This window comes from Canis aureus, chromosome 33, assembly GCF_053574225.1.
Source record: "Canis aureus isolate CA01 chromosome 33, VMU_Caureus_v.1.0, whole genome shotgun sequence".
NCBI classification, from domain to species: domain Eukaryota; kingdom Metazoa; phylum Chordata; class Mammalia; order Carnivora; family Canidae; genus Canis; species Canis aureus.
The window spans coordinates 20,994,231-21,006,791 of NC_135643.1; the positions used below are offsets into that span (position 1 = coordinate 20,994,231).

Genomic DNA, 12,561 nt, shown 5'->3' on the forward strand with positions numbered 1-12,561 from the left:
CCCCTGGATGGACAAGATGTGGATGTTACCTTTGTTTTCTATGTCCCAAATATAAGTGGTCATGAGTAAAAAACAGTGTGTAAGGAAAACATACTTCCTAACGCCAAGGAAGAGGGGTCATCTTTAAGTCCCCAGGGCCTGCAGATGTCAGACAAGTGCCTGTTTCAAGCCTGTAGCATTTCTTAGGAAATAAGGGTAGGGTTAGATGCTGAAGGCGAACACAGAGGCCAGTCCCAGCCACAAGCTCCTAAAAGTTTTCCAGGGAAAAATCCATGCCTCAGAATCCACCCTTGAGCTTCACAGGAGACCCTACCAGGCTCATATTCCCAAAGTCCACTTCAGTGGTTTGTGCTGATGGCTGTCTTACATGGACTTCTTAAGGGTATTACATTACCACCTTTTTTTTTTTTTTTTTTTTTAAAGAATTGAGATTTAAAATGATTCACAAATCCAAATCGATTCCCTGGCCCCTGGCTTCCCACCTTTTATTCTCCTGCCAAAGGAACCCAGAGTGCTTTCATTTCTCTATGAACACACTACTTTTTTTTTTTTTTTTTTTTTTACAAAAAGGATTTCTCCTTCAACCATGATGCTATATCAAACACCATCCAGAACCTATGTTAGAAACTGTAAGATTTTTTTTCCCTCTAAACTGCAAGGTACATATTTGCTATTCAATCCGATAGAGAAAGACTACTGTTATTTTGAAACCGTGAATGTACTGGAGGAGTCTTAAGTACCCAATATCATCAACATTTTTTCTTCTCTTATTAAATTTGTTTTGAACTCCCAAAATATCCCAGAGTATCATGGTATAGCTTGCTGTGGAGTCTTAATTTGTTTCAAAGCCCTGCCAGCAACCTGAAAGAACAGAAAGTATTTATCTGATTTTATACTTTAAGGAAAATGGAACTCAGAGAGGCTGGGTGGCTTGCTGAAGAGTCACACAGCTATTTACTGAGTTTTTTGAACCAAAACAGAATGTCCACTTCAGTGTTTTTTCCCTACCAAGTGGGAGCCATGTATTTGCTTCCCAGCACTTCCCAGTCACCGTGGATCAACACCTGAGTTTAGAAGTTTTAAGTTTTAATCCATTTTAAGGTTGCAGGATCATTCCAACAAAAACATCTTTTGTTTGTTGGGTTTTTGTTTCTTTGGGAGGGGGACATTAACGTAAGAACAGTAATAGGATATTAATAACAGAACACGTATGAGAAATAAAGGACTCTTAAAACATACAATTTAAACCTTACAGGAAAGGCCAAAGGTTTAAATAAAGTCACAGAAGGGTTGAGAGATTAGGAAAGCAGTTAGGAATGTAGGGCGTAGTCACTACTTCTGAGGTGACATCACAAATGCAACCACACCCTTCATAAGACTTCTTGGACCAATGGTTTGCTCCAGTCTTGTGTTTCTTAGATTTCCAAGCTCTGAATCATGAATACTCTGGGGAGGGGATGTGCGCTTTGGGGTAGGGGGAGAACACAGAAATACTGTTACCAATTCTCCACCTACACAGATGATACTAAGAAAAAAATTGCCAGAAAAGTCACACAAAATCCAAGCAAGAGTGGTGAGGGTCCAGCGTTGGGAGGAAATCAACCTCTCCCCCGTGGAAGGCCTCAACACAGGTATTAATACTTAAAGTCTTAATATCTTGGATTTGCTCAGCCAGGGGAAAAGATGATTTTGGAGGGTACATGATAACATTCTTAACATTTAAAAAGTTAACTATGAGAGCAGGACACTCAATTGCCTTGGCACCAAAAAGAGGCAGCAGTGGTGGAAGTGACAGGAAGAGATGCTGGTTCGGTCACAAGGAGACCTTTCTGATACCAGCAGATCTCCAGCAATGGATCAGAGAAGACTTCTGCTCATGGGAAAGCCACAGCTATGAACCTCTGCCAGTTGTGTAGTAGGAGGGATTCCCAAAGTGGAGGGGACACTGGGACTTAATGACCTTTAGGCTCCTTCCAACCTTAAGACCATTCTATGATTTCACCCATTTTTAATGGGTTTTTTGTGACTCACACTCAAGTCTGAGCAAAGATCAGATTGTTCCCACTCTTCCATGCTCTATGGCTATACACAAAGAGGTCATGGAGTAAAGGGACAATTATCTGGGCAACTCTGGCAAAACAAGTCAGCCAACCAACATGCACACCTGTGTCTCAAACACCGAGCTACACCACCAAAAGGCTACAAAAAAATATGATCTTAACTGTCAGTAGATTCCTGGATCATCTGTCCTCCCTGGATTTAATTTGGAGGATGAGTACTGGCTTCTCAGACAAACTTATTTTCATACTTTTACTCTGTCCAGCCTACAGGGGCAGTTTTAAGTGAGAGGCCTCCAACTGTTTCCATGGAAACATCAATCATTTGGGGGGCCTTGCTGGCCTGCAGATTCTACTTTTAATCCTAAATTTTGGCAAAAGGCAGGGCTGGAGACAGATACTGAGTGTTTCGGGGAAATAATATTCTGCAAAGCATGAAAAAGACTAAGACGAGCTGTATTTTTAATGGATTCAGAACATACACAGTTCATTATCAGCTGAGAACTAACTCAAGTCTTAAAGCACCAAGTGTGGAAGTCAATGCCCAATGCCCGGTTTCATTTTCCTCGGGATTGGAATTACTCACCTACATGGAGACGAACAAAACACTGCACTCTTTCACCTCTACCAGGCTCCCCAGTAGCCACTGAAATGCAGTCTTACTGCTTCCGACTACACAGAGAGATTAGAGAGGGGCCAAACTTAATCCTGGCAGCAAAGATTCTAAGATTACAAAAATGATGGGGAGCTGACGGTTCGGCCTTCTGTTGTCTTAGAGACAGGGTCTCTCATTGGACTTTTTAATTTTGTTAAGCTCAATGTGACAAATGAGTAAGAAGTGCTAGAACATGCCTGCTGAAGAATAATTATCATTAAAGCTTGTAGTTGACAAGAAGCCGGAAGAAAAAAATACAAGCTCTAAGATTGCAGTTAAGTCAGCCAAGTAATTTAAAATAGATGTTCCGATTCGTGGTAAATCCTCAGGAATGCACAAAAACAACAGCAGCAGACACCTAGTCTTCTGGGAACCTGTGGGCACCACCTTCTTCTTTGGGGAATAGCATTTTCCCCTTCTTTTAAGGATTCCTTCTCCCCCAAATGCACTTCCTGTGCCCCTTTGAGTCGCCAGTTCTCACATGACCTCACTGCCCTAATGACAGTTGAGTAGTCAATGAATTGCCTTCCTGGGACTCCTGGGATTTAAGAGAGGCATCTCCCTCCTGTGGCTGAAGTTATAAAAGGCCAAAATTCAGAGCCACATGCAATAGGTTTTTTTTTTTTTTTTTTTCACCATGTGGAGAAATTCAGTCTGCAGTGAGAAACAGAAAGCCAAGGTTAGGAAGAAACAAAGAATAAGGGTAGGGAGGGAAAATCCTGTCAGCATTAAAATCCCTGGCCTGACAGTGAGTTCTGCGAATCACTCCAAAATCCTTGGAATACACCACCGTTTTGACTGCACAAGGGGGCTCCACGGGGGTCTGCATTTGCATCTGAGTTGTCCTGCACCTGACAAGAGCTTTGAATAAACTAGGAGTTTAGGGCAGTATGTGTGTATATACACACAGGCGCAGAACACACACACACACACACACACACACACACACGACCAAAACTGGAAGTTCACTTTCTGCTGGAAAAAAAGTTCTGGGGGTGGGATGAAGAGCAGAAAAGGGGCAGAGGTAAATGTTGGACTTAATATGGTCCCTTTATTCAGCTGTCTGGTACTTCCAGTTAACAGAGCAGTTAAGCCAGTGTAAAAAGTCTTCTTTCATGTTGAGTTGCCATCAACTCAGCATCGTTAGTGAAATGAGTTCTGGATGGAACTTTTAGGTGGTTCATCTCTGTCACTGACAAATACTACATGATCTAAGCTCCAATTCTCCAAATTCTCTTTGGACTTAAATATCAACTTTTTCAGAACTCAAACTTACTGAAAAAAATAAATACAAAATGTCATTTGGCTACTCTCTTCTGTCCCCAGAACTGCTGCTTATGTGAGAAGTACACACACACAGCCTGCTATTTGCATCCCACAAATAAGTTCTTGTACTTGTTCTATGAGGATCCTGCAGGCAGAGCCCTGGGAGCTCAGGCTGCTAAGGGTACTGGACTTCACGCATAATGTCAGCAAATAGCATCCTACGAAGCCGAATCTAATTGTAATGAAAATAAATGGATGAGAACTAGAGCAATTAGCCACATGTATTTATTCCTTTATCCATTTGTCTGGATTGACATGAAAATGGTATTCTGAACAGTAGCAGTGGAGAAAGAGAGAGTCAGAATAAGAAAGCCAGAGACCAAGAGTACAGGTCACAAGAATAATATATTCTTTATTATCATTAAGATTATACTGATAGAAACTCGTTTGTAAGAGTTCTTCACAGACATACTATATATTCCTGTATCCACAGTCCAATGCCCCTCGGCCAGCTTCCCCAGATCTACAGCTGGTGCTGCAGCAGAGGCAGAAACAAATTGCCCATGACACAAAGTGCTGCTCTAAAGGCAAAGTGAGTACCAGCCAACAAAAAAGTTGAGAAAAACAAATATATTCAGCAAATAAGCTGTTCCACAAATTGGCTTTTGGACAACTAGCTCTTGGCATATCAATTCAGAGCCATTAAGAGATGATCCTCCAGTGAAAATAGGAGATTTCCATGATCTACTAGGGCCCTAGATAGTATCTCTGAATTTTGGAAGAAGACAAGTATGTGTCTAAAAAGAAATAAGATAGGTTCATAGAACATGTCTGGAGCAATTAATATACAGAAGCTTAGAGGCCAACAAACAAAAAAATGTATCAATGTGCATCCACCATGGTAAAAGGAGACTCTGATATTCGAGTCACTTAAACAAGGCTGCTCTATCTAGAGCATGGCAGGGAGCATTCATCTTGCACTGTACTCAAGCCCCCCCCCCCCCCCCCCCCAGCTCACTTACAATTTCCCCTGAAATCCTACAACACTGCAAGAGGGTAGCCTGGATAATGCTAGACGCAGGGCAACAAGACAGGGCATGATAATACAGGCGTCTTGTCCCCAATCCTAGTTCTACTACCTACTCCCTGTGTGATCTTGGGCAAGTTAGCAAACCTGCCTAAAACTCAACTTCCACATGAGTGAGACAGTACCCTACATCATATCATAAGGATGAAGGAAATAATTCAAGTAAATCCACACACTATGCTAAGTGCTGGGCACAAAATAAGAATTCAATGAAAATTTATCACCCTCCTCATCACCACTATTACATGAGACCAAAAGGAAGACATCAGGTGCTACTGAAGCACACAGGAGAGGTGTCTGGCTGCAACTAGAGAGGAATCTACTTTGCTCGGGTACGTGTGCTGTGTCCGGCCCTCTGAAGGGAAGCCATGACCATGATGGTCGCGCCCAATGGAGGTGCCGCTAACTGGCCAATCGGATCTTCTCTGCTGGGGAATGGGAAATCACCTAAAGACACTCCAAGTAAAGGCGGAAGAAAGAGGCCATGAGTAAGCCAAAGCCAGGAGTGGGGAGAAGCTAACAGTACCCAGAGGTAGTGCAGTGGAGGAAAGAGCAGTGAGGAGCCAGCACGGTGAGCACGCTCGGCAGTCGGCAACCCAAACCAGGAAAAGCAGGCCTCTGCGGCCAAGAAGCCAGCCCAGCACACTGGCCTTCGAAGATTCACTGCTTCTGAGTAGCCCTCCAGATCCCTCCCTGGGCAGGGCGGTAGATCTCATCGTCCAGTGGTTTGATGAACACCGATTCGGCAAGAATGTGAAAAGTTGGCCCACCTTCCCTCGGACCTCCTCCTCCTCAGCACCTCATTCACTCAACCACCTCTGAAATTAAAGCAGCTTCTCACCCATGGTTCTGCAGTAAGGGAGTATGTTCTGAGCATAACTATTTCTTCTTGGAAAAGATGTCTATGCACGTGCAGAAATGAAAAGGCAAACAAAGCTCCAGAAGGGTTTCAAACCAATAAACCTCAGGAGTGTCTGTGGTTTTTTTCCACCACCAGCTCCGAGAGTCCTCTGTGTGCCACCTGGCAAGCTTCAGTTTCTTCTCTCTCAACCCACACAGAAAAGAAATGCAAAAATAGCATTAATAAGCCCCTAAGGTCTGGGACTCTTCTGCTTTGGCATATACAAGCACATTCCTTCCAACTGCTGGATGAGAAACAAAGAGGCAGGCATATGGAATGTGCACCCCCAGCCAGGCCAGATGGACCCCTTTGAGATTTATGGGACTGGGTCCTGATTCACCCACCCCTCCATAAACCAAACCTGACTGGGGTGGAACTTGCAGCAGCTTTCCTAGTGTAAAACAAAGAGAAGCATTTCCCTACTTGAGAAAGGATGACAAGACAGGACATTCTTTAAAAAAAAAATGAGCTCCTGAGACAGGGGGGTGGGGTGAGGTGGGGTGGGGGTGCTGGAGAGCTGGAGATGCAGCTTTCAGCAATGTCCACAGGAAGACCAAGCTGAAAACACAAGGCTGCAGGGAAACCTACTCCTTCAACACTCACCAGAAATCCCCAAAGAACATTACAAAGCTAAGCCACTCTGCAAACCCCAAAACATCCATTTGCCTAAGGAACTGTGGCAGAGTCCAGAGAGAGGAGTTGGAAGGTGAAGGAACAGATGCTCACTGGGACCCGAGTTGTCTAGGGAGATGCACAGTTGCAGGGGCAGCCAGACTTAGGGCCTGGCGAAGAGATGCACAGTTAAAGGAAGGCCAAGCTGTGCTAAAGGCATGTGGTTTCTTCGTTTTTCCTTGTCAAAAAAAAAAAAGTCATTGGTGAGACTTAAGTAATCTCTTCTTACAGATAAAAAATGGTCATGACCACAGGGCATGTGGGTGGCTCAGTCATTTTAGTGTCCGACTCTTGATTTTGGCTCGGGTCATGATCTCACGGTTCTGAGATTGAGCCCGATGGGGCTCCCCGCTCAGTGAGGAGTCTGCTTGAGATTCTCTCTCTCTCCCTGTGCCACCCTCTGCTCTCTCACAGGGGCTCATGCACACACTCTCTCTCAAAATAAATAAAATCTTTTTTTAAAAAAATGGCCATGACCTGGTTTGGGGAGAGGAAGAGGAGAAGAGGCAGTCATCTTTCAGGCCTCCATAAAATCTTGCAATCAAGCAGTTGGCAGGGTGGCCAGCTATGCCAAGTCCCATCCACTGGTACCACTCACCAGCCAGAAATGCCACTCTGACGTGAGCGACTGCCTCTCTGAACATGGAAACAAAGCCATGTGCCAAAGTGTCACTTTTCAGAAATCCAGCATCTTCCCAGGCCACTCCCCAGATGCTTTCATGTGCACGCTCTGACAATGGAATACATACCCAGGAACAATCTTAAGTATAAAGTTTAAGCTGAAATATGTAATAGAGGCTCTGACTGTGGTGTCTCCCCTAAACTAATGTGAAAAAAACAAGCAAACAGCCTAGTGATAGGTGATCACTGTATTATTCTAGGGCCCCAGAGATATAAATCATTCAGTTGTTGAGCAAAGACTTTCACGGGGATTACCTGAGAGGTGACAGGTACTGTATGTGTCATGGGTATTTGGAGCGAAGGCACAGTGATACCATCAGGAGCTAGTCTAGTGGGGAGGGGCGTGCAGGTAAGTAGCGGCTGGGCAGGAGTAGCAGTGGGTGCTATGGGAGCACAGAGGGAACGGGTCGAAGGAGACATCAGCAAGGGCAGAGACAAAGTTACAGGATCTGGCTCATGGAGAGGTCTATGTGTGAGCGTAACAGGTGGGAAGAGGAGACTAACGGGGCAGGGGCAGGGCGGAAGCTGGTTTGAATCTGAGGGTGCTCTGAACAGAGGAAGGCCCAGGTCATTTGTGCACTTAGAGAGCTCACAACCTGGGCAGCAGGTAGGTGTTATGGAAGCAGCCGGTAGGCTCTGTGGTGATCCCAGTGGGCTACCCTGAAAGCTAGAACAAAAGGGATATAAGAGCCACACTAGTGAGCCCACTCTGTGCCTGGCCCTGGGTACCTAGAGGAATTCACGTCACAATGGACCTACCAGGTAGGACCACTGGCCACAGCAGGAAATAGACACGGAGACGGAGAACCTGCCAGCTCACCAAGTGAGAAAGTGACAGAGCAGGGTTTCGAGCCCAGGCTAACTGATCCCAGAGCGGCCTACTGCCTACTTGCCCCCATGATGCTCTACTTTCTGGAAAAAGCAAGCAGCAGTGGGCAAGATTTTTATTTTCACTATAACATCATACATCTGTTTCTAAAATTTAAGAAAGATATGTAACATGATGTTAGAATAATATTCTTGCCCTGGACTTCCCTGATCACTATCTGAAAACCAATGTGAGTAGGAGACAGACACCTCTCCCGGCGCCACCCCCACCCCCCAAGTCACACACACACTCACAGGCAAAGAAGAACTTCTTTCTCTGGCACACCTCAGCAAATCAAGCGGATATAAAGTAGCTTAAGGGAGAGGCGAGTGAGAGAATTTCCTTTCTCTAGAGAAAAGTGGTTGCTGTGCTGTGCCCCATCTCTCCCCCGCAGCTTGCTTTGTACCTTAAACCTAGCCTGGAGTTTCTTTCTTTCTTTCTTTTTGAGATTTTATTTATTTACTCGTGAGACACACACAGAGAGGCAGAGACACAGGCAGAGGGAGAAGCAGGCTCCCTGCGGGGAGCCCGATGTGGGAGTCATCCCAGGACCCTGGGTTCACGCCCCGAGCAGAAGGCAGATGGGCTCAACCACTGAGCCACCAACGTGCCCCCCACTAGTGAGGAGATTCAAGGGCACTATGGGGGGAGCTCTGGGACACAGTAACTAGGGCCAGACTGCCCAGGAAGGTGCCTGTGAGCTTGGCTCGGACTCCTGTCCTAGAAACCTGGGGAGAGAGGAGGGCTGTAGGGCAGGCAGGCGAGGGCTGTTGGTGGTGGTACCGGCCTCACCCCCAGACAAGTGCGACCAGGGAGAGGCAGCTTGGGGTGAGAGCAGGAAACCCCAGAAGGCAGAGTGCAGAGGAGCACGGGCTGAGGAAGACGGCTAGGTCTGAGCAGGGGAACAAGGCAGCCACCTACGAGAGAGAGCTGCCAAACTCAAGGGAACTACCAGACACACAGACTCAGCAGGGAAGCTTCAAAAAGACCCAGATATCATCCCCTTCACCACTGCCAGGTCCCAAGAGCAAGGCCCACCCCCCACTTCAGCTCTGGCAGGAAGTGGGCAGAGAAGCACCTGGTGAGCGGGGGAGGGGTGACAGGCAGAAGAAGGGGCCTCACCCTGCTCCCCTCTTCAGGGGCCCAGGCAGACGGAGCTAGGCGAGGAGAACACTGGAACACAAGACAGGTTTGGAGTTTCTGATTACCATCCAACTCATCCGGGCCTGGACCAGTGGCTCAAAACGAGAGTAGGCCTATGGCATCTGAGAGTGAACAACATTGACCCACCTAAATTCTCATTCCTGAGAAATCCCTCTGAAAAAAAGTTTACATAGACAAGCAAAAAGAAACGAATTTTTTATATATCTCATGTGTTTGTTGAACATCCTGGTTGTAACACACGAGGCTCACATGCTAACTTTGGAGGTACTGAGCAAGAAAGAGCTGTTTGGTTTTCAGAATTTTGGCTACAACAGAAAACTCGAGAGAATTACTTGGATGACAGAGACAGAGAGAGAGAGATGCCAACAAACTTACTACATTTTGGTCAGTAAAATGCTATCTTCAAAGGAGGATTTTCAGCATCTCAGAAACATCTCCTTAAAGTTGTTTCAAAGCCAAAGTGCACACTTTTCTGTTCCAGTTATCTGGAGAACCACCTCTACCTACCGCCTCCCCCTGCTATGGAAACTTGACCGCCACCATTATGAACGGCCTGAACCACCGTATCTCACAGACTCAGATTTTCCTTCCCAGGAACATTGGGGCAGTTTTTCCAAGGTGAGACTTGGAAAACAATCTTGTCAATGACTGTGGCAAGAAGCAACTGGAAGGTTCTGAAGTGAGGCTTAAAGCGAGACAGTGATCAGGGGAAAGCCTCCAGGAGAAAGAATCCTCTTTGTCCAACCCCAGGAAAGCCAGAGGGAAAAGCAGGCCAGAGCTCTTCTAATTCCCCTTCCCCTGGTGGCTCAGGACTGTCACCAATTATCCTTCCAGCCCACTCCCTACTGAGTGGAGCCAAGCCAGGTGGGCCCTGAGAGGGAGGGAGGGGTGGGATGGGGTCTCGAGGAGAGAGGCCAGACTTCCAGTGTAACCTCTCTGGGCCTCAGTTTCCCCACTTCTGAAAGAACAGGTCATCCTTTTCTTAAAGTTTAACCGTAGGGATCCACAGATCACAGAAGTGAAAACGAAACCCCCTGATGAAGAACTATTTTTTCCTGTGCAGTCTTTACAGTATTTAAAGCTCCTCCGCATTTTCTCATTCATTTGCTCACCAACATCTTCTCGACATCTGTGGTGTGGGCAGCACGCAGCTGGAACTGAGTGTAAAAGGGCCCAGAAGACAGGTTCCTGCCTGCAAGGGGCTTTCAGGCCCAACAAGCCAGCTGGCCCAGCTGGCTAGCACCAGGGTTGTGGGGGGCAGGACCAGCCATGGGGCTTGGACTCACCTTACAGGCCAGTGATCGACACTCTTCCTGCTCTGAAAAGCGCAGTCTCCCCCTGGCCCTTGACAACTCTGCTGGCAGCACCCTCACTTGTGACTGCCAGTGACATGTCACTCTGCCTCTCACCCTGACCTGAACACTAAGTAATCAGCATAAATGTTGGGCAAGATGGAAAAGGAAAGGTACCCCTCATTTTTCCATGCAATGGGATGATCATATATAGATTCCTATTTTTATGCCAGAAAGAAACGGTTATCTTCTTTCCCGACAGGCAGAATTAACAGATTTGTTGTTTGTAACACTGTACCACTATCAAATCAGACATCAGAACCACATGTAATTCTACTTGCTTTTTAAAAGCTGTCGACATCGCACGCGTATGAGAGATCTGAAGCAACTTCACACCTCTCTAACTGAACGCGGCAGGCCACCAAATAGCCACGGTTTAAAAGAATGCTTTCATCATTCATTTGTTCATTCACTGTTTTATGAGCAATATTTTTTGAACACCAACTATGTGCTAGTCAATGTTCTAGGTACTGGAGTGTAGCAGGAAACAGAAGTCTTTGCTCTCACAGAGCTGCTTTTTTTTGTGGGGAGCGAGAGCAATGCACTTACTTGCTGGTGTGAAAGTGCTAAATCCTATGAAAACAGGGAGGAGAAAAACACGGGGAAAGGGGAATAGAGGGCTGGGGGTGCAGTGACAGTGGTCACTTTAAATAGGCCAGGAAGGCCTGTGGACAGAGGTGACACGTGAGCAGAGATCAGAAAGTAAAGAAAAAACGCCAAAGGGGACGACAGCGTTACCAGGCAGGGGAAGAGCAAGTGCAAAGGGCCCAGGCAGGAGGTAGCGGTGGGGGGGAGATATGTTTGAGATTTTGGAGAAACAGCAACATGGTCAGTGGGGGTTACAGCAGCAGGGAAGGACACGGGGCGGAACGTGAGGTCCCAGACGTAATGGGGGCACCATCTATGGTGTGGAATGAGATGATGAGCTCATTGATTGAGTTCAATGGAAGGTTTGGAGCAGACAAGTGATAGGATCTGTCTTACTTTCCTTTCTCTTAATTTAAATATAGTTGGCATAAAATACTATGTTAGTTTCAGGTATACAACATAGTAATTCATCATTATATACATTACAAAATAATCACCAAAAAAGTCTAGGGACCACCTGTCATCATAAAAAAATTATTATAATACTATTGACAATATGCCCCATGCTGTCCTTTCCATCCCTGTGACTAATTTTATAACTGGAAGTTTGTGCCTCTTGATGCCCTTCACCTATCTCACTCATCGCCCAATTCCTAACCCTCTAGCCACTGTTTTGTTCTGTTAGTTAGGAGTCTGTTTTATTTTCTTAGATTCCACATGTAAGTGAAATCATATGGCATTTGTCTTTCTCTCTCTGACTTACTTCACTTAGAACACCCTCTAGGTTCATCCATGTCACAAATGGTAAGACTTCGTTCTTTTTTTTTTTTTTTTTTACAGCTGAGTTAATGTTCCATTATATAATACATACATCACTTCTTCTTTATCCTTTCATCTGTCACTGGACACTTAGGCTCTTTCCATATTCTTGACACTGTGAATAATGCTGCAGTGAACATAGGGGTGTGCATATCTTTTTGCATTAGTGTTTCTGTTTTCTTGGATAAATACTCAGAAGTGGAATTGCTAGGTCATCCAGTATTTCTATTTAATTCTTTGAGGAAGCTCTGTACTGTTTTCTATAATGGCTGCGCCAATTTATATTCCCACCAGCAAGGCACAGGAGGTCCCTTTTGTCCACATCCTCACCAACACTTGTTATTTCTTGTCTTTTTGATACTAGCCATTCTATCTTACATTTTTAAAGATCACTCTGGCTACTTCATGGAGATGCGCCTGGGGTAGGAGTAGGGGAAAAAGAGCCAAGGCA

At 45.7% G+C, this 12,561-nt stretch overlaps 1 protein-coding gene and 1 long non-coding RNA gene across 11 annotated transcripts in view; one reads left to right on the plus strand and one right to left on the minus strand.

The window, feature by feature from the left end:
• Nucleotides 1-12,561, minus strand: part of TSPAN5 (tetraspanin 5) — a 170,238-nt gene that overhangs the window by 13,823 nt on the left and 143,854 nt on the right. The gene's annotated exons all lie outside the window — the stretch shown is intronic.
• LOC144304392 (uncharacterized) overlaps nt 1-12,561 on the plus strand; it is a 404,632-nt gene that overhangs the window by 5,951 nt on the left and 386,120 nt on the right. The gene's annotated exons all lie outside the window — the stretch shown is intronic.